This window comes from Capra hircus, chromosome 7 (assembly GCF_001704415.2).
Source record: "Capra hircus breed San Clemente chromosome 7, ASM170441v1, whole genome shotgun sequence".
In the NCBI taxonomy this organism is placed as follows: domain Eukaryota; kingdom Metazoa; phylum Chordata; class Mammalia; order Artiodactyla; family Bovidae; genus Capra; species Capra hircus.
This window is the reverse complement of record NC_030814.1, coordinates 72,310,354-72,330,968: the sequence shown is the minus strand read 5'-3', so window position 1 is coordinate 72,330,968 and position 20,615 is coordinate 72,310,354. Positions and strand designations below refer to the sequence as shown.

Sequence of the window (20,615 nt, the reverse complement as noted above, 5' to 3'; positions counted from 1 at the left end):
TCTGCACAACCCTTCTCCCTCCCCTCGTGTCCCTTTGGCCACCCTCACCTGCCCCATAACTCAGCCCTCAGCCCACTCCTGGGGGGGAGGAGTTCCCCTGCATCCTTTGTCTGCTCTCCCCGAGCTTCCTTCCACCTAGGCTGAGTTGTTGGGGCCTCCTGATGGCTGCCCGCCCCCCTGCACTTAGCAGAGCTGAGTACCTATATGGACGGGAGGGGGTCATTTGTGTGATCTGGGGGGCATGGAGCTTGCCCTAGCAATTCTTGATTCTTGCAGCCCTGAGACCCTGGGGGCTGCCGCTGAGCCTGGCCAGGCCATTGTTAATCCCAGAGGTGTCAGAAGGGAGCACTAGGGTTCCTGAGAAAGGAAGCCAGACTGACTGGAGAGGAATGAGTGAAAGCTCAGAAAGCAGCCTGATGATTGAGGCCGATGTCGGTTTCCTTCAAGGGTCTCTGCGTAGTGCATCCTGCATCCACTGGCTAGCCCCCCTCCCCACCCTGCCCCCTTCAGTCTTCCCTCCCTCACCCCATCCACTCTCCTTTTCCATCCCCCCAGCATCCCCCCACCGAATCCTCACTTTAACAAACCCCTCTGCCCATGACCTCCCCTCCGCATCTGGGAGATTGCACTACCACTGGGTGTGTGTTCCTGTTGCACACACGTGCGTGTTATGAGTATGTGTGCATTACTCAGGGGGCACGGGTTGAGCCACTGACTGTGGTGAGCTGGGGGGTGTTCATGCCCCGCGCACGGGGGGAGGTGTTGCTAGATACCCGGTAGGGGCCCAGGGCTTGTTTACTGAGTCAGATGCATGCGGGAAGGTTGCGTGGTCATATCTGCATGTCGCCCCCGTGAGCACGTGTGAGGGCTCTGGGCTGGCATGTGTGCCCTGGTGACGACGGGGGCTGGCGATGTGTGCAGCCCGGTTATGTGTGTGGCCAGATGAGCGTGTGTGGTGGCAGGCCTGCTGCACGTGTGTGACGGTTGTGAGCAGTGGCACAGGTGAGCATGTGTAGATGAGAGGGTGATGGGTACTGGTGAGTCCGTGTGCCGCAGCCCCGGGGGGTGCTGCATGGATCCCTCAGGAGGACATAGAGTCCAGGAACCACATCCCAGGGCCATGGGGCACCTGTCGGGGCCTCGTGCAAGGTTGCCCAGGGCCCTGGCGGGTGGGCACCAGTGCCGCAGGGCTGCCCTGGAGCAGAGCCTGCCTCCAGCATCAACCCTCAGGCCTGTGTGAGGGGCTGCTGAAGGGCACAGGGTCCTTCTTGTCATTTCGGGCCCCTTTACTGCTGGCCCCCACAGGTTCTGGGCACATGTGCCCAGCAGGCTGGCCCTGCGCTGACCCTGGCTCCTCCCGCATCGTCCATTCAGCTCCTTGGCAACAGCAGCCAGTGAAAAATGGGTCTGAGGGAGGGACAGCCAGCCAGGCTGCAGGGGGCGCTGGGGGCCAGCAGGATCAGAGCCTCCTGCTCCCCAGGCCAGGTGCCCACCCTCTGTCTAAAGCCTGTCCCTTGGCACACTCACCCAGGCAGGTCCTCTCTGTGCCCCCACATGCAGAAACCACCTGTCTCACAGGCTTTTCCCATTCATACCCGCTCACACAGCTGGCACCTGCCTCCCCGCCCCTGTGGGCTGAACACACCTGCCAGCTTCCTGATCTCAGATCTCTGCACTCCTGAGGGGAGGGGCCCACGGGGAACTGGACCTCCTGAAAGTGGGGGGCTGGGGAGCATCCCTGAGCCGTGGTCACTTCCTCAGCCCCTCTCCCACTTAAAGGGTTGATCCAGACCCACTTTCCACCCCCCCATCAGCTGGGGTCATTGGTTGCTGGGAGGGGGTCTTCATTCTTCAGGGCTAAGAGATACTCTGCTCTCACTCACCATGCCTTGGGAGGGGGGTCTGCTCTTTGGTGGCCCCCCAGGCACCCACAGGAGAGGGCTGGTCCTCTGGCCCTCCTGCTTCTCCTGCCCTGTGCTGGGAGGAAATTCCTTTAGGAGCTTGGGGACTGGCACTGATGCAGGTACCAGACCCCCAACCTAGACGCACTGATGGACCTGGTTCCTAGGAGCAGCCAACTTTGGCCTCAGCCAGGGGCCAGGGGACTTCCCAGGTAGCGCTAGTGGTAAAGAACTCACCTGCCAGTGGAGGAGATATAAGAGACACAAGTTTGATTCCTGGGTGGCGAAGATCCCCTGGAGAAGAGCATGGCAACCCACTCCAGTATTCTTGCCTGGATAATCCCCATGGACAGAGGAGCCTGGTGGGCTACAGTCCATGGGATCACAAAGAGTTGGACATGACTGAAGTGACAGCATGCATGCCCAAGGGCCAGGACACCCCTGTCTTACAACCCTTTCTCTTGCCTTGCGCTGCTCTGGGCCCCAGACCTGCAGACTGAAGCCATGAAGTCTCAGAGGCAGAAGCTGCCCTGAGCCAGGTATGAGGGATTTCTCCAGGCAGGGACCCTAGTGCTGGGCTTGGCTGCCTCCTGAGAACAAGTGTACAGGCACACACACACACACACATGCACACGCATGCATGCACACACACATTGTTTCGTGCACATGCCCAGACCTGCTCTTTCCAGGCCAGCCCTCTCCTGCAGTCCGTCCTCCCAGGCCCCCTCCCCCTTTCCCCCAGCCTGAGGCGGGAAACCTTGGAGCCTCTCTCGGCTCTAACCTTCTCCTTCACGCTTCATGTCTAATCTGTCACCAGGTCCTCCAGCTCAGCCCGACTTGTGACTTTGCTCATGTCCCTCTCCTCCTTTGCCCCTCCCCACCCCAGCCCTTTCCCCCTCACCTTTCTCACCTGGGCTGATGCCGTGGCCACCCCTCACTCCCTCCCTCCTCTGCATCCTCCACCTAGACTGATGCCGCCAGTGCCCAGGCTAGAAAGCACGAGAACGCCTCTGTGGCACCCCAGTGGCAGCAGGTAAAGTCTGAACCCCGAGCCCAGGAGCCCTTAGGGAAACACCTGCAGCGCACACATCCCTGGGCAGACATGTTGGCAGGTTAGGCGTCCTCCCTGACTCCGGCCATCCACACTCCCGGACAAGCTCTGGCTTCCACCCACTGTGCGTCCCATGCCTTGCAAAACGTGGTGCCCCCTCCCCCCGCCAGACAGCCACGGTCCCCATCCTATACCCCAGCATCCTCAAATGCTGGTCAGGGCCAGGCCAAGCCCTCGCTGCGGCTGCCAATCCCCACTGTGCTGTGCTCTTCTCAGCCTCCAGCTTCAATCTAGCCCCCTCCAAGAGGCCTCCCCCACTCCTCCTAAGACCCGTGAGGGGGCCAGGGCCCACTGGTAAGCGCCAAGTGGGCTCCAGGACAGAGGCACTGACTCTTTAGCCCTGGAGTGGCCTGGGGCAGCTGCCAGAGGCATCTGGGGTGGGGGGGCACCTCCTCACTCGTGCCAAGGCTTCCCACAAGTATTGCCGTTGTCAATGGCACCATGACCCTGTTCTCAGCCCCCAACATGCTCCGAGTCACAGCCAGTCAAATGCTTATTTGTCTCTTTATTTCCTCTGCTTGAGTTTGAGTTCTCTGGCTAGACAAGGGGGTGGTGGGATGGGCGCTGTGGCTGGGGAGTGGGGAGAAGTTTGCTCTGTCCCCTTGCAGCTCTCCTCGTCCTCCCTCTCACAGCCATCCCTATGCCTAAACACAGACTGCCCTGCTCCAGGGAGGCCGGCGATGGCGCCTGTCCAGGGCCAGGACCAGCTAGCTGACGCCCCCACACAGATGGCAAACCAGCTCCCTGGAGCCTGTGTGTTGCAGGTCCCTCACAGGTGCGCCCATGTCTGTGGAACAGGAACCTTGCCTGCCCCAGCCCTCCCAGGCATAGATGTTTCCAGGTTGTTATCTTCTCATGTGAATAATGTAATTCTGGGCCCCAGACCTGCTAACTCCAGCCCCTGGAAGGTGGGGCTGAGGGGCACCCCCCTCTGGTAGTACCCATACTGACCCTGACCATCTGTCTGAGTGGCCTCTTCCTCGGGCCCCACTCCAATGCTCAGGGCTGGCGTTGACACCAAGACTGGAGGTTCATTGAGCACCAAGCAGGGCTCCCAGTTCCCAGATCCAGCAGAGCCCAGCCCCTGGGCCCCAACCCTCCTTACCACTCGGAGGGGCACCCAGCTTCCTGCAGTCAATTCTGCTGACCCAGCTCTCCATTCCCCTTGTCTGCTCCCATGAGAGTGGCATTGAAGGGTCCTCCTGTGATTCCCTGGTGGCTCAGATGGTAAAGAGTCTGCCTGCAATGTGGGAGACCCGAGTTCCATCCCTGGGTCAGGAAGATCCCCTGGAGAAGGAAACAGCAACCCACTCAGTATTCTTGCCTGGAAAATCCCATGGCTGGAGGAGCCTGACATGCTACAGTCCATAGGTTTGCAGAGTCGCACACGGCTGAACGACTTTACTTTTACTTGCTTTCCTGCTTCTGGGGAGCCTGTAAGGTAGAGTGGAAAGGGCAGGGCTTTGGAGGCAGACAGGACAGGCCAGGTTTCAGTCTAAGCCACCTGACCTTGGATGAGAAAATTTTTTCTCCCCAGCCTGTTCCCACCTTTGGAGAATGGGGTCACCTCTGCTCCCTGGGGTTAGAGTAACCAGTTGATGGGCAACACTGAGCGCCCAGGTGGACCCCAACATGGAGTGGGTACCTGTGTGCCTCCTTCCTCCATTTTCCCTGGCATTTGAAGGGAAGTGAGTTAGGACAGGGTGGGGTCTTAAGCTGTGTCAGGCTCCAACCTCATACATAAGAGAGAAGACCATCTCTATAAACTGTTTCACTTCTTGCTGCCCCTGGGAGAAGTCATTGCTTCTAGTTGGAAGAAGCCTCCTACCCACCCCACCTCATCTATACTCATACCACCCCTTGCAGGGCACCTGCTTCAGACACTTGATTCAAACACCAGTCCCCCCAGGGTGCAAAGAACTTTGGAGGTTCTGTGAAGATGATGATTTGGGCCTAGTTTGTCCTGGATCTGTGGTGACCAGCTCTGACACACAGAACATAGCAGCAAAGCAGGGGTGGGCACCCTGGATGCAATTCAATTCTGGTTCAGACTCTGCCACTGGATTGCTGTGTGACCCTGGACAAACCACTTAACCTCTCTGGGCTGTCTTCCTCTGTATGCTAACGGGCTGGGCTAGATAACTACTGGGGGCTATGCCCAGAGAGGCTGCCTCCTGAGCCCAAGATAGACTGTGCACTCAGCAGCAGGTTCCTCCAGGAACTGTTCACACCTGCCCAGCACCTGCCAAAGCCACCAACCACGCTGGCAGCAGCTGCCTGTGTTGCCTTGGAACCAGGTGGCTGTTGCAGCAGGGCCGAAGGTGACTGTGACATAGAGGTGGGAGCTGGGAGTTCCAGGGCCCTGGCAAGGAAGCCAGGTCCTGTTTAGCTGGTTGCACACCCCCCAGTGGCAAAAACAGGCCTTCGCAGGATCCCCAGAAGGTCAGCGTGCCAGTGCCTGAGGCCTACCCACCTCCCGGGGACTGACAGAAGATGCTGCAAACAGCCTTTGGCCCCCTGGGAGCCAGAACCCCAGGCATGTGTCGGAGGTGGTAGGGTGGTTGAGTTGGCAGGCTCTGGGGTCTGGGTTTAGACCAGGGCTCCAACGAGGGTGAGGCAAGGGAGGGGCCTAGGATGCAAGATTTAAGTCGTGCAAGTGCAGGGTCTGACCCTGAGAGCAAAGACTTCCTTACATCTGTGTTCTCGACACCCTCTGCCTCACCCTAGTCCTGGCCGTGGATGTAGCTCCTCCCTGTACTCCTTCATTTCTTATCTCTAAAATATCATGTGTGCATGCGTGCTAAGTTGCTTCCGTCGTGTCCAACTCTGTGTGACCTCAAGGACTGTAGCCCACCAGGCTTCTCTGTCCATGAGATTCTCCAGGCTGAGTGGGCTGCCATTTCCTCCTCCAGGGGATCTTCCCCACCCAGGGATCGAACCCGTGTCTCTTATGTCTCCTGCATTGGCAGGCGGGTTCTTCACCACTAGCACCATCTGGGAATCAGCCAAAATATTATAAAAAGACCTAATTCACAGGGTCCTTGTATGGATTAGGCAGATTGATGCATGTCCATCCCGGCATACAGGAGGTGCTCAATAAATGTGAGCAATCGAGGTGACGGATACGGCAAAGGGCACTGTTCCTTCCTCTCCTCTACTAAAGAGAGTGGGGGAGCCCTCCCTCTTTGTGGAAGAGGGTGCAGCTAGGGGTCCAGGAAAGAGGGCAGAGGCCTGGGGATGGGGGGCTGGCCTGTTGTCTTTTCTCTGCCCCCTTTGAGGGATGACAGGGGTAGGGCGGTGATCAGAAGCCCCCTGCCCCTCTCTCCAGAGGGAGAGTTGTCATTGGCCGGGCCACCCCAGCCCTGTTTGAGATGGAGGAGACAGGGAGATTCATGGCCATCAGGAGAGGCCTAAGTGGCAGTTGCTCCCCAGAGTAGGCCACAAAGGGCATATTTGAGGTCCCACTTAGATGGGGAAGGGGCCTCAACTCCCTGCCTGTCCACAGTGAGAGCACCAAGGGCCAGTGTCCTGATGGGTGAGTCCCCCAGATTCAGGCCCCTCCCCACGCCAGGATGTCAGAGCTGTGTCCCTCTGGAAGGCTCGGGGTCACCTTGAGCTCCAGGCGAATGTCTGGCTGAGGTCTGGGGAGGGGCAGTCAGTCGAGACTGACCCTTGGAGAGGGAGCTCTGGGCCCTGTAACCCACCCCTACCGTAGACCTCTCCAGCCAGGGTGGCGGGTGCGACTCCCCGTGCCCCACCCCAGCAGGTTTAGCCCAGAGCCTGCAGGGAGATACACCCCGATGTAGACCCTCCTTACTGGAGCATAGACCAGATGGAGTTGAGGGGCTGTTGGTTTTTCCCATATCCGCATCTTTCCAGCCCTTCTCTCCCCCTCCCCCACCAAAATAAAAAAGGGGGCTGGCAGGCACTGGCAGTAGGAATGATTCCTTATCGTCCCAGCGTGACCGGAGCCTTCCCCTCTTCCCAAACAACCCCCACCACGTTGTCCGGGATAGCTCGGCGGGCGGGGGTCCGGGGCTAGCGGCAAGCCTCCCGCTGGGCGGGCGAGCTGCGGGGCACGTGAGCGGCCTGGGGCGGCAGGTGCCCGAGCCAATGGGAACCCGAGCCCAGGGATTAGCAATTAGACGCGGCGCCCGCCCGGGCCCTGGGGAGGGGCGCGCCCCGGGGGCCATCCTGGGAGAAGGCGCACCGCGAGTCCAGCCCCGGGGCCTGGGCCCCGGCCCCCGCCCACGCCCGGCGCGGGGTAATGAGTGCGCGGTAAACTCGGCGGCCGAGCGGGGAAGGGGCGGGATCCCTCCGCCCGCCAGCCCGCCCGCGGCCGCCCGCCGGATTAGCGGCTCTTTGTTCGGGGCCTGTTAACAAGTTCCTGGCTGAGCGCTCGGCTGCCGCCCGGGGAGCAGGCGTCCAGCCTCCGGGCACGGCAGCAAGGCGGCCTCTGCGGCTCCTCGGTTGCCACGCTCGCCCGGCTGTAGCTCTCACCCCCGCCGCCTGCTCCGGGATCGCCGGAGACGTGGCCCGGCAGTGGGCCCCTCTGGCGGTCTGGTGGGGGTAGCGCTGCCAGAGCCCCCCGGCTGACCTCGCGGCGGAGAGGAGGCGATTGCTGGAGCACCTCCCGTAGGCGTGCGCCGCTGGGGTTAGTCTCATTTTCCAGATGTGGGAGGGCACGGCTTCCCGAGGTCCCGCGCTGCCATACTAGGCAGGCCTGGGGTTTCAGGATGGGGTTCGGATGTCTCCTCCTTCTGCTAAGAGGGTTGGAAGCCTGGGGCGTTAATAGGAGGAGGCTTCGGAATCAGAAACTGTCACATCTATGGTCATAATTACCTTGGTGATGGTGGAAACCTGCCCAGTGCTGGACTCTACCGGCATCTTGTGGTCAGATCCGCAGGACAACCCAGGAGGTAGGTGAGGTTAGTCCCATTTGTTAGATGAGAACATTGAGCCTTAGAGAAACGGCAGAGCTGGGACTTTGTTACTGCTTGGCCTCACCTCTCCCACCCACACCAGCAGGGGACAGAACAGAGTCCCATATGTCCATTTACTGTCAGGGCCTTGTCTGGTGTCCCATGGACTTAAAAGCCCACTGGAGAGTCACAGGACCTTGCTTCTCTGCATGATCTTGGGCTAATCCGAAGTCTGCGTGTGTGCTAAGTCTCTTCAGTCCTGTCTGACTTTTTGTGATCCTATAAACTGTAGCCAGCCAGGCTCCTCTGTGCATGGTATTCTCCAGGCCAAGAATACTGAAGTGGATAGCCATGCCCTCCTCCAGGGGATCTTCCCAGACCAAGGATCGAACCTGCGTCTCTTAGGTCTCCTGCACTGGCAGGCAGATTCTTTACCACTTGCTCCAGCTGGGGAGCCCTAATCCCCTGTCTCCCAGAGCCCATTTTCCCCCTACATCCTGCCTCTTCATACCACCCTGCCGCCAGGGTACAGGCTCTTTCTAAACCTGGGCTGGGATGTCCAGGTCACAGGTTTTTAATTAGAAAAATCCCTGGGGGTCAGCTTTCCAACTTAGCCGGGGCCACACACACACACACACGGTGGCTGGGACTGTTCAAAACAACTTTCTTACATAAGGTGAATCTTTTGTGGGAAGCTCCCCCAGATAGTTCTTGACTTTTCTTTCTGGAGCCACAGTGGGTGGATTCTCCCTTTTCAGTTACTTAATACAAGGCCCCATCTGCCCTTTCCCAGGTCAGGCACCTCCTGTCCACTCAGCTGTTTCTCATGTAGCAGGTTCCAAGTCCCCTTCTCTATCTCCAACGTCTTTGTTAGCTTCTCTGGATATCAGTCCCTGGAGGGCATCCCACTGTGACACAATGCCCTGGCACGGACTGTCATAGGATACTAAGTGTGTCTGTTGCAAATATTGGAAAACCTAACCCAAATGGCTTAAGCGACAAAAGGGAGCAGGGAAGGATTTTTTGCCACGTGTAACTGAAAGGCCAGGGGTAGCTCTGGCTTCAGGCATGGTTGGATCCAGGGAAAACGTGTGACCAGGATTCACCCCTCATCTCTGCTCTGGCAGGGGAGGGAAGTATTGCTGCCACTCTCCAAAAACCTTTCCTCTCACAGTCCCAAGATAGCTGCCAGAAATTATCAGAGCTACATCCTTGCAGGCCCAATCCAGGAAAAAATAGAGAATCTCTCTTCCCTTAGCCATCCAACAAAAGTCCTAGCCTCTCCTCATTGTTCCAACTCAAATGCTGTCAGAATGAGCCCGTCCCCACAGCCAGTGATTATGGTCATGCAGGTTAGCTTGGGCCCAAGCCACCTATGTCGCTGTCCTCTCACCATGGCTGTTACTCACAGCTTCTCGTCCAGGGAGAAGGGATGGGCACACGATCCTCAGATTAACCAGTATGCTATCAGTGCATTTTATCCAAGTATTTAATAAAAATCCTGACTAGCTCAAAGGGCACAGCCTGAGGCTCAAAGGTAAAGACCCAACTGTGGGGCAACATTAGTCATTTAATCAGCTGTGTTAGAAAACAGTGCTGGCCATTCCAAAGATTTTGCGTTCCCTTTAATGTTGTTATCACCTGGTTTGTGCATCTACGTTTGCTGATCTTGAGATATTTTATCAGGTACCTGGCTGAAGTCCAGGCACACTGTCTCCGGTCTGGGCCTAACCTATCAGAGCAGTAACTCTATGATAAGGGAAGCTGGTCTGGTGTGACAGGTCTTTGGGGGTCCCAGCTTGTCTCCCAGTGTCCCTTGGTCATCTGAAGCTGGCTCAGATGCGCTACCAGAGCCATGCCTGGGGTCTGCATCGGGTTCACCAGGATGGGGCTATTGCAGTGGATAACTGTTGTTGGGTTTGTATCTGTCCAGCTTCCATTCCTAGCCCCGCCGGGACCCTCTGACCTCTCCTTTGGTACGCTCATGGTCAGTATTCAGCCCCTTCATCTTGAAAGCAGGGCCTGGGTAAGGCAGGTTGGTAATTTCCCTATCCTGGTTCCTTTACTGCTTCAGAGCCTGCTTTTTAAGCCTCTTTCCCCTTCTCTCAGCAACCTGGTTTCTCACTAGAACTTCCCCCTTTTTGCTTAAATCTGTAAGAATCGATTTCTGTTGCTTGCAGTCAAAGAACATAGCTGACGCATCCACCAGATACAGCCTTCTTGCTTCTTCGGCCACAGTTGACTCATCTGCCCCATGACTGCTCCAGGCCTGTGCCTGGACCTGGGCTGTGGTTTATTAGAACCTAGCTGCCTGAGCTCATTCACAGCAGCCACTAAGCCTGTCCTGATCTCACCTCTGGCCTTCAGTGCTTTCTTACTAGTGTTTATCTTGTCTCTCCACTTCAGTGTCCTCAGGTGTAAAATGGTGGGGTGGAGAGGCGGGCCTCCCAGCACCTCCCAACCAGTCAGAAGGCCCACCCTTTCTGGGGCCTCCTCCTCCAAGCCCCTCCTGCCCCAGGTTGTGTTGGCATTTCCCACAAACCTCTGCTGGACCTGAGCGTAGGCTTCCCAGCTTGGTCTCATCAGTGGCGCTGCCCTTGGTTGGTGGCCAGCTTTCCATGTTGGGCATGTTTGGTTAGAATATACTGCCCTGACACTTTCTGAGAGTGCTTTCCTTCAGATCTTTTGAGATCACACAGCCAGAGGCCCATCTTTGAGACCCACCCAGTCCTCTCAAGACCCCTTGCTTTTAAGACTCCTGGCTGCACTGAGGGGGCTTGTCTTTGGGGTGAGTTGCCTGAAGCCTGGCACCCATAGGCTAGAATGCCCTTCAGAGGGTGGTCAGCCGCCCCTCCCCAGCAGTGATGTGCTGGTGAATGTTTAACAGTTGGCTCTCCGGGAAAATGCGGGACAGAGCTGCCAATTTCTATGGTGTAAATACTCCCACGATGGCCTATTTCAAGCTACCAATGTGATGTTGACCAGCTTGCAAAATTCCAGAAATTCTAACAACAGGCTCTCCTAAGCCAGGATGAGCTGGCTTCAGCATACGGCTTTCCCCTGGTCACCCCAGCCCTATGAAGAAGTGGTCAGAAAAAGAGAGTGACAGTGGCTCCTTGGGACCCTCCCTGCTGGATCCGTTGACCTCCCCAGCTGTTCAGTGGACTGTAGGATGGGGTGTCAGGCACTAGATGGTTAAGAGTCAGGGCTCTGAAACAGAATCCTAAACTGGGTGACCTTAGATAGGTGATTTCATCTCTCTGTGCCTCGATTTTCTCATCTAGAAACTCTGGATAATGAAAGGCTTCTACTTCGTTAAGGTTGTGAGGATTAAATTAGTTATTCTGTTTGGAACACTTAGCCCAATGCCAGACCTAGGCTGAATGTTCTATAAATGGGAGCTGCTGCCGATGCTATGTGGACAGTGATGGGGATCTCACTCTTGGCCTCCCTCTGTGACACCCCCTTAAGTGGTAGGGGGAGCAGGTTCTTGGTTGACAACAGTGGCAGGGAGCATTGGGGCAGGACCCTGCAGATCTAGAATCTTGGGAAGGTGCTCATTCGGGGGTGATGGGCATTCATGAGGGGGCCTGAGAAGGAAGGTGGATGTAGTGAGAAATGTCTCATCCAGAGGACTTGACCAGGTATGACTCCTGAACAGCCTGGAAGCCAGGGTGGGTTCCCAGGACATGCAGAGCAGAGAGGTGGTGGGGGCCGCAGCAACAGTCAAGAGCCCAGACAGGCCAGGCAAGGACAACCCATCTGCTGACCTGCAGACTAGATTGTGGCTTCAGGGCTGGCCCTGGCCACACCACTTCCTCTATTCCCAACTATGGGTGTCCCAAGGCCAGAGGAGGGGAGGGACCCTGCCTGAGACCTTAGCATGTGGTAGCGCTGGCCAGACAGGGAAGGGAGGGGAAAGAGTACACAGGCGTTCCCTGGTGACAGCGTGTGTACAGGGGAGCCAGGAGGCGCAGCCTGGCTGAAGCAGACGGTGCCTGTGGGGGACCAGTGAGCGACAGGGCTGGCTACATCATTGAGCTGGGGAGTGACAGGCAGTGAGCAGTGTTTAAGGAAGATTAATCTGGCAGCACATGGAGGATGGATGAGAGCAGAGAGAGGCTGGAGGCAAGGAGACCAGCCAGGAGGCTGCAGCGGTCATCCAGGCAAGAAATGACGAGGCCTCCCTTCTCAGGGATCAGGCAGTGGGGATGGAGTCAGAGACGGATGTGGGAGACGTTTGAAGGGAGGAGCCTCTGGATGTTGCATGTAGGGGGTGAGGGATGGGAATGAGGCAAGCATGATTCAGAGCTTTCAAGGCTGGGAAAATGATGTCAGAAGCAGAACAGGGACGGGGAGCCTCAACAGGGGAGAAGCTGCAAGAGGGCCTTATAGAGCTGTGAGCTTCACCCTGCCAGGCCCTGCCTAGAGCATGGACATCAGTCAGGGACTTTGGCCACAAGCAACAGAAACTGGTTCTAGTCAGGTGAAGCAAAGAAAGTGTGACCAGGGTGGTCAGGGCTGGCAGGTCCAATGGGTTAACCGAGGGAGAGACAAAGTCATGTCCTGGGAGAGAGGTCCTCAAAAGGTCAGGGCAATGATGGGGCGGTCCTGTGTAATGCAAGGCACTGGAGGCAGGAGGGAGAAGTGGATTTGCTTTGTTCTGTATAGCTTTAGAGGGTAGGGTCAAGACCAGCAGGTCAGACATGAGAGGCTGAGAAAGACCTTCCTAATGAGCAGTGACAACTGGCCTTGGCAGGCAGGGGCTCCCCATTGGTGGGGCTGTTGAAACAGACTCTGTTGGGACCTGTCAGGGAGACTGTGGAGTGGTAGCAGGTGGCCCTGGTGAGGTCCCATAGTAAAAGGGAAAGGGTGGACTTTGGAACTGACTTGGCCTCCACCCTCAGCCCCACTCTTTTGAGAAGCGCCTTACCTTTGGGAACTTGGCTCTCTGGAGGGATGACCTCACCTCGTGGAATTTTGTCGTTTCTTTGGTGCTCATTGTTTTGACTACTCAGCACACATCACTGGCATAGCACTCTTCTCTAGGTGACCTCTCCAACACCTTGGAGAGGTCCTGGTGGGACTGTCAATCAGGGGGCCCCACCCTCCTCCTAGAAAACACCTGACCAGGCTGGCAAATCCTAGTGGAGATCTTAGGCATGGTGATTGGCCCATAGAGGCCCTGGGACCTGGCCTAAGCCAATCAGGATCCTTCCCATGGTTTTTCCCACCTGGCAGTGGAGGAGCCCTGCCTTTTCCCTCTGGGATCGGCAGCTGTGAAGATGCAAGCAGAGATGTTGGACCAGTGGCAGCCATTTCCCCCTTGTATGGAGAGAGCCTGGCTGCAGAGGGGAGTAAGGCCAACACACAGAGACAGGCGGGAGAGGGAGCTGTCTGGTGGCCCCAGAGACTCAGGAGCCCGCAGCTTTTCCCTCAGTCCTGTGAGCTCCCCCCACCAGCCTTCCCAGTGCTTGAACCAAGAGCTCCCTGCTTTAGGCTTATGCCAGCTTGGCTGGATTTCAATGTCCTGTACCTGAAGGGACCCTAGCACCAGGTCTCGGGAGGACAAAGTACCCACCCAGAGGTGGCTGGGTGGCAGTGTGCAGGGCATGGCAAACTCACATGGCAGACAGAACATTCTAGACAATAGTAAGTTCATATACAAGTCCAGATTTGGGGATTCCCTTGAAAAGCTGGATCTGGGCGCTGAGAGCCCATTTTCCTGGGTAGGGAGGGGCTGGGACCTGGCTACCTCCTTGACAGGTGTACACCCCTGTCTTATGCACCCCCGCCCCCAGGCACCCTGAGGCTGCATTCTCACCCCTGCACAACACCAAGAAGTTGTGCGGAAGCCTTCCTCCTCTCCCTTCCGACACTAGAGCCTGTGTTTGGGGCCTTAGATTTCACCTGTTCAGCAGAGGTGGCAGCAGCTAGTCAGGTGGAAGAGTCTAAAAGCTTATGGGAAACCAGGGACGGGCGCTTTGAGGGGCGTGGATGGCAGGAAGTGGAGATGCAAGGCCTGTTCAGAAGGAGCTGGTCACAGTGAGCTCGAGTCCTGTTGTAAGGGGTGACTGGGGAATGGCTGCGGTTGAGATGGAAATGGAGGATTGGGAGAGTGATTCTGAGGAAGCCAGAAAGAGGCTACAGAGAGAGCCCAGGAGTCCGGGGAGGAGTTTTAAAGTTTTGAGGACGGAGTGGCAGCTGCGAGGAGGGCTGCAGGGAAAGCCCCTGCAGACGAGGCCTGGAAAGTGTGCGTGCACATGCTCGTGAGCAAGTGGCACCAGAAATTGGTGCCTGAGTTCCTGTGCCCAAGCATGAACCAGCCTTAGAGAAAGGGACAGGTCCAGTGGGCAAGGAGTAATGGCCACTTGGAATCTGAAGAGCTTCAAGAGAAGGACATTAGAAGTCAGAAAGGGATCCTTGAGGGCTTCAGAGCAGGAGCCTGGGCACAGGGATCAGGGGCCGGATGGTTGAGATTGCTCAACGCTTGCAAAGCTCTTGCACACAGCTTTCTTCAGGCAGCCTCAGAGGGGAAGTGACTGCCTGAGTCACACGCAGCCACCTCAGGCCAGGTCCCAGCCCCAGCCCCTCTGAGCACAGATCTGTGCCAGGGGGTTGGGCAGAACGCCGAGGGCCCCAGGGAGCTTTTGAGGAAAGTTGAAAGGATGGATTGGGGACAGGGCTGAGTGAAGATGAGAACACATCAGTCCTTAAGGAAGCAGTGATGCGGACCTACTGCGGACCTACAGATATCCGCTGAACAAGGCGAGCTCCATCACCACGCTCATAAAAAGTAGACAGACTCAGATAATGAGGAATGCTTTCCAGGATTGGGAAGGCAGGCACAGAGGGCCATGTGACCCGTGATCCTGGGTGAGCTAGATGCAGGCGTGTTGGCTGGCATATTAGCCTGGATGGTCAGGCTTCTCCAAGGAGGTGATCGTGAGCTGAGACCCTAATGACAAGAAAGAGCCAGCCATGTGGGCTGCGCCTCAAAGCTGGGAAGAGCATGATTTGTGGAGGTGCACTGTGATCCGGGCACAGGGAAGTGTGGAGCTGGGTGGAGAGAAGTGGGACTTGTCTCTGTGCTCATTTATGCCATGTGCCCCCTCAGCTTCCCAAAAGGTGCAGTCAGAGGAGCTGAGTGATTAAAGTCCCTCTGAAGGCAGATCAGGAGAGCCCAGGCCTGGGCTGGTTGCACATCACCCTGGACTGGGAGTCAGGAGACTTGAGTCCCAGGCTGCTCTTAGTTCAGAGGGGCCCACCCTCTGCCTCATCTGAGAAATATGGAGGATGACCTGGGCCTGGGCTGCATTGGTGCTGGACCCAAGGCCTTAGAATAGAGAGCAGGAGCCAAGTGAGGGTGGGGAGGACGGAGGATATGGGGAGAAAGTAGGACAGGTCCCTTCACACCACCTTGCTGTCTCAAGGCCTGCAGTCCCCACTGCCTCCCAGTGTCAGATATGACTCTCTAAAATGAGCTAGGGAAGTCCAATGCGGTCGAGAATCACACCCTTCTTGAGTACTTTATTATATAGAGAATCGAGGTAAAATTCATATAACATAAAATTAGCCATTTTAAAGTGCACAATTTAGTACGTTCACAATGTTATGCAGCCGTCACTTCTATCTAATTCCAAAACATTTTTATCAGCCCCAGGGGAGATCCCATTAGCTGTCACTCCCCATTCCCCCCTCTCCCCAGCCCCTAGCGAACCCCAGCTTGCTTTCTGTCACTACAGATTTGTCTATTCTGGGTATTTCATGAGAATGGAATCATACGATGTATGTCCTTTACTATCTGGCCTCTCTGACTTAGCATGATTCTGAGGTTCATGCAGGTTGTAGTATGTATCAGTGCGTCATTTCTTTTTATGACTAATTAATGTTCCATTGTATGGATAGATGGCATTTCGTTTATCCATTATCGTTGGCTGATGGACATTTGGGTTGTTTCCAGTGTTGGGGCTCTTGTGAATAATGCTGCTCTGAACATTTGTGTGCGAGTATTTGTTTAAACACCCGTTTTTAGTTCTCTTGGGTATATACCCAGGGGTGGAATTTGCTGGGTCATATGGTAATTCTAGGTCTAATTTCTTGAGGAATCACCAGACTGTTTTCCTCAGCACTGCACCATTTTGTGTTTCTACCAGCAGTGCGTGAGGGTTCCAGTTTTCCACATACTTATGCTTATTTTTGAAATCATTAAATTCTTGCAAAAATTGTTTTTCTCCTCTCCTGGTGCCCAGCTTTGCCAGTAGCCTGAATTCATGTTTATGTTCATCAGGCTGCCGCCAGGCCAGCCAACCCTGCCTGGTGTGGATTACACGGCCCAGGACTGGCCTCAAAGGGCAAGTCGGGGGATTGGGACAGCTAGAGGGGGCACTTGGCCCTGCAGTGGGCCAGGCAGGCTGTCAGGGAAGGGCCAGGCCTCTCTCTGCCCTCCCGTGCTCGATCTCCCTCCACCCCCGCCTTCTTCCTCCACACACGCCCCCAGTGGGGAGCTGCCCTTGCCGCCCCTGTGCTCCGTTTTGTGTGTGTGTCTCGTCACAGGGATAAATGCAGCTACAAACAATGCGGCGGGCTGGGTGCTAATTTGTCAGACGCAGTGCGTGGCTGTGATTCCGAATACATTAACATTTTCACATGAAATCATTTCAATTTTTAGTGATTAAGAAGTATTTGTTTTAAAGCATTAGGGTGTCGACTGCAGACCTAGGGGGCTGTTGCGGGGGGAGCCCCCAGGTGTGACATCATTCATAGATACAAGCAGAGATCACACCAGTCACTGTCCCACACCCACCCGTACCCACCTTGGGTTTCCTGGGTGTGAGGCTGGAGATGGCAAGGAAGGAGCAAGTCTCAGGACCAGGAGGCGGAAACCAGGCCCCTAACCTCAAGTAGCAGCCTGCCACCGACTTAGCTTTTTGTGGCACTTATCCGCATTGGAGGACCCTCTTTATTGGCTTGTGTACTTCTCTACTTCCACCCTTATGTTGGGACATAGCATTCTCCAGGGGCTGTGGCCCGCCCACTGCTCACTGTGTCCCGTGAGGCTGGAGTAATGCTGGCACTAAGTAGAAGGTCAGTACGTGTCAGATGGATAGACAGGCAGGAGAGAGGACAGATGGGTGGACAAATGAAGGGGTGGGTAAATGGGCGGGTGGACGGATGGAGGGATGGGAAAGGGGAGGATAGATGATAGTCCAGGGGGCACAAAAGACCCCTCACTGTGCTGTGCATCGTTATCCTTGAGTCAAGCTCTGTATGGGACTTGAAGGACACCAGCCCTCTCAGGCAAGTCACCTCTGCTGTGCCAGGCTTCCAGGCACGTGGGTACAAGTTCATCAGCACTAGGGCTGGTACCCACAAGCCTCTGGCCCTCGACTTCCTCATCATCCCCATTCTTGAGAGCCTGTCTGTGCTTCCTCTCGAGTGAATGGGAGCCACTGAGGGTTCCCTAGGGCTGTGGACAGACTAGCTCCTCCAGGGACCCAGCTTCTGCCCGTCTTCTTGACCAGGGACGCTCTCCTTCCCTCCCAGGGGCTTCCAAGCAGGGTGGCCCTCTCCAGAGCAACTCCCGGGGCAGCTGAGGTCTGGGCATGAACAGGGGACATGTGCACTGGCGTGTGTGTGTGACAAGACACACTCAGAGCCTGGCCAAGTGGAAATCAGGCTCCTGCAGGCTTCACTCCGGGGGGGGAGGTCACACAGGGACCCTTTGTCCCGCTTGTGCACCTCCCAAACTTATGTGGTCCTGCGCCCCACCCCCATACCCCTAGATCAGCAGACCCCTCCCCCACCCACCCCAGTGAAAGGAAAATAACTGGAAGCTTTTATCGTTCAGCAGAAGCAACATCAGAAAACAATTATTGTTTTAATTACCTGCTGTCGCCGTACAAGACAGGGAGGTTGTAAAATGCGATAAAATCTTTCATGTTAATGGACTGCCAGCCTGGGCCAGGGTGCGATTTATGGGACTGCAGCTGGCAACTCCAGTCAGCTGGCATGGAGTCCCCCTGAGGCTCCTTCTCCCCATCCCTGGGGCTGGGTCTCCAATGCCAGGGTGTTGTCCATCACCTTCTACGGAGACACAGCAGGGGTCCTTGCATCAAAGCCCAGGAGTGCTCAAGAGTGTCCTAGGGGCTGCATCCCCTGGAGGGCGAACCTTGAGTCAGCCCCTCTTTCCACTTCCTGGAAGCCATGCCAGTGATGGGCCCGGGCTGGCACATGGGCCTGTCTCCCTAAAATATCCTCCAGCCACGTGAGATCAGTGCCCTGGGTACCATCTTGGACTCCTGTGCTGCCCAGAGCCAGCCCTCCCCACAACCCTGCAATCTTGCACCTTCTCCTCCTCCGCCCCCTAAGACCCCCAGAGTCTGACTGCCACCTCCTGGCAGACGTCCTCCCCCATCCTGCCCTCACCCGGCCCACCCCCACTGCTGTGCCTGCATCTTCCCAAAGCACGCTGTGGCACAGCGCTGCTCAGAAACCAGCCTGTTTTGTGCTAAACATCTTTATACGTTGTCTCATTTAAGCTTCACAACAGACCTCTGAGGAGGTGCTGTCATGATGCTCCCCGTTTTACAGCCATGGAAACCGAGGCATGGACAAGTCAAGTGTTTGGCTGGCAGTGTGATTTCAGAGGGCTGGTCTGAACACTATGTGGAGTAGCAGTTGTGGAATGCTTGGAACAGCGCCAGGAATAGAGTTCAGGCTCCAGACGTTTTAGCTCTAATAATAATTCTTGTTGTAACATTGCCGTTCAACCTGGAGCAAGTCACTTGGCTGCTTTCATTCCACCTCATTTTCCCATCTGTACAATGGGGACAGCAATCACCTATCCTATATGATGCTATCATGAGAGGGTCAAATAAGCCACGCGTGCAGCTCAGGGCAGAGTGTGTGATGAGAGCTCGGACCTGTTAGCTGCTGTCCTTTCTGTTGCCATGGTGATAGTGGCAGAAGTTGAGGTTGTGAAGAGGTGTTGAGTGCACATTATGCAAGGGCCCCCATGCCACACTGAGGAGTCTCTCCTCCAGCCATCCCAGAGATAGTGGGGAAGCTGCTGGAGACTCAGTCCAGGAAACCGGGTGATCAGGCTTTAGAAGGATCGTGGTGGCCCGGCGGCAGATCAGTGGGTGAGGGAGCAAAGCCCAGTACCAAGACGGTCCAGATGAGGGCTGACAAGCCCTGCACCCCAGACTCGGCAGAGTTCCAGCCACAGTGAAGGTGGACAGGCAGGGCTTGTCACCGCCTGGACAGAGGAGGGGTGAGAGGAGCATCAGGGGTCTGCACGGGGCTGGCCTCTGCGGAGACTCATGCTGCTGTAGATCTCTTCTCTGCCTGGCGCCAAGCGCAGGATGGCACAAGCGGTGGCCACTCCCGCCTGGAGGACACGAAGTTGGTTAAGGCCCAGGGAGCAGCAGGGACAGCTGAGTAGGAAGGAGCCTGACTTGAGAGGGTTTTCAGGTCATTCCCGCTGACTTGAGTGGGGCTTACTCTGGGCAGCCTCAGGGGCCTGGCTTCGTCTCCAGATATGTTCGGGTGCAGACTGAGTGCGAATCTGCCCTGGGTGCATTTGCTCATTAATTTGTTCACTCACCCACTCATTTGTTCATTTCTCAACTCATGTCTTCAACGAATGATTGTTGAGCATCACCTCCACTGGGGGGTGGGGGCGGGTCTTATCCAGACCCCGGGGATGCTGGGAAGTAGGGCAGAGCCATACTCACACCCTCCCAGAGCCAATGTTCTAGTGGAGGAGATGGGCCACAAGCCAGTGAACAAATGAAGAAATGAAATAATTGCACGTTGTTGGGAGTGCGGAGGAGAACAAAGAATGAGCTGAGATAATGGGTCCCCCCTCTCCTCCCTCCTTCTCTCAGGGCCTGTCCTGACTGCCTATGAGAAGTGACCCACAGCTCCCCAGCCCTGCCGAGATGCATGGCTGGCATTAGCAGGCCGTCCTGCCCGATATGTCTCCCTGTCTTCCCTGGATTACTTCCCCCGTTTTGGCCATCTCTTCAGAACTCTAATAGATTCCCCAGAGCCCAGGAGGGGCCATTCATTTAAAGATCTTTCTATGGAGCCTTCTCCTCAAAGGACCCTGAGGGGAAGAAAAATGCCAGGAGAGGACGAAAAAGAGAGCAAGAGGGATTTGACTTCAGAACTCCCAAGCAGCAGCGCAGAGGCAGAGGGGAACAGGGCTCTGCCCGCTTAGAGACATATCTATCCCGGCATGTGAGTGCCTCCCACTCTCTTGCCCTCTGCCTACACCCCTGCAGGAGTCTGAGCTCCCGCACCCTCCCCTTCACAGGAGAAGCTGTCCCCAGGTGCTGGGAGATGGTTCCCTAAATACAATTCAATTTGCCAGTGTCCCTCCCAGTTCTCTGAGGAGCCACATGGGCGCTATGAGGGCCCCAGCAGGGACCACCTCGGTGTACTCTGTTCCTGTAGTGGGGCCAGAGTGGCTGGCAGGCTGGGCCCACCCTGTGACAGGCGACAGCTCCAAGACAGTGCAGTGTGAGAGGTCGATGGAGGTGCTCTGGGCCCTGGTTGATGCTCAATGACTCTCTAGGCTGGGAATTATCACCTGTTGGGGATTTCAGGTGGCAGCCACTTCTCATGAAAACATTGAGTAGTTCCAAGTCCACGCCTGGTACTGTGGGCCACCCT

At 56.3% G+C, this 20,615-nt stretch overlaps 1 protein-coding gene across 2 annotated transcripts in view; it reads left to right on the top strand.

Annotated features, from left to right (window-relative positions):
• Positions 1-20,615, top strand: part of UNC5A (unc-5 netrin receptor A) — a 64,620-nt gene that overhangs the window by 946 nt on the left and 43,059 nt on the right. The gene's annotated exons all lie outside the window — the stretch shown is intronic.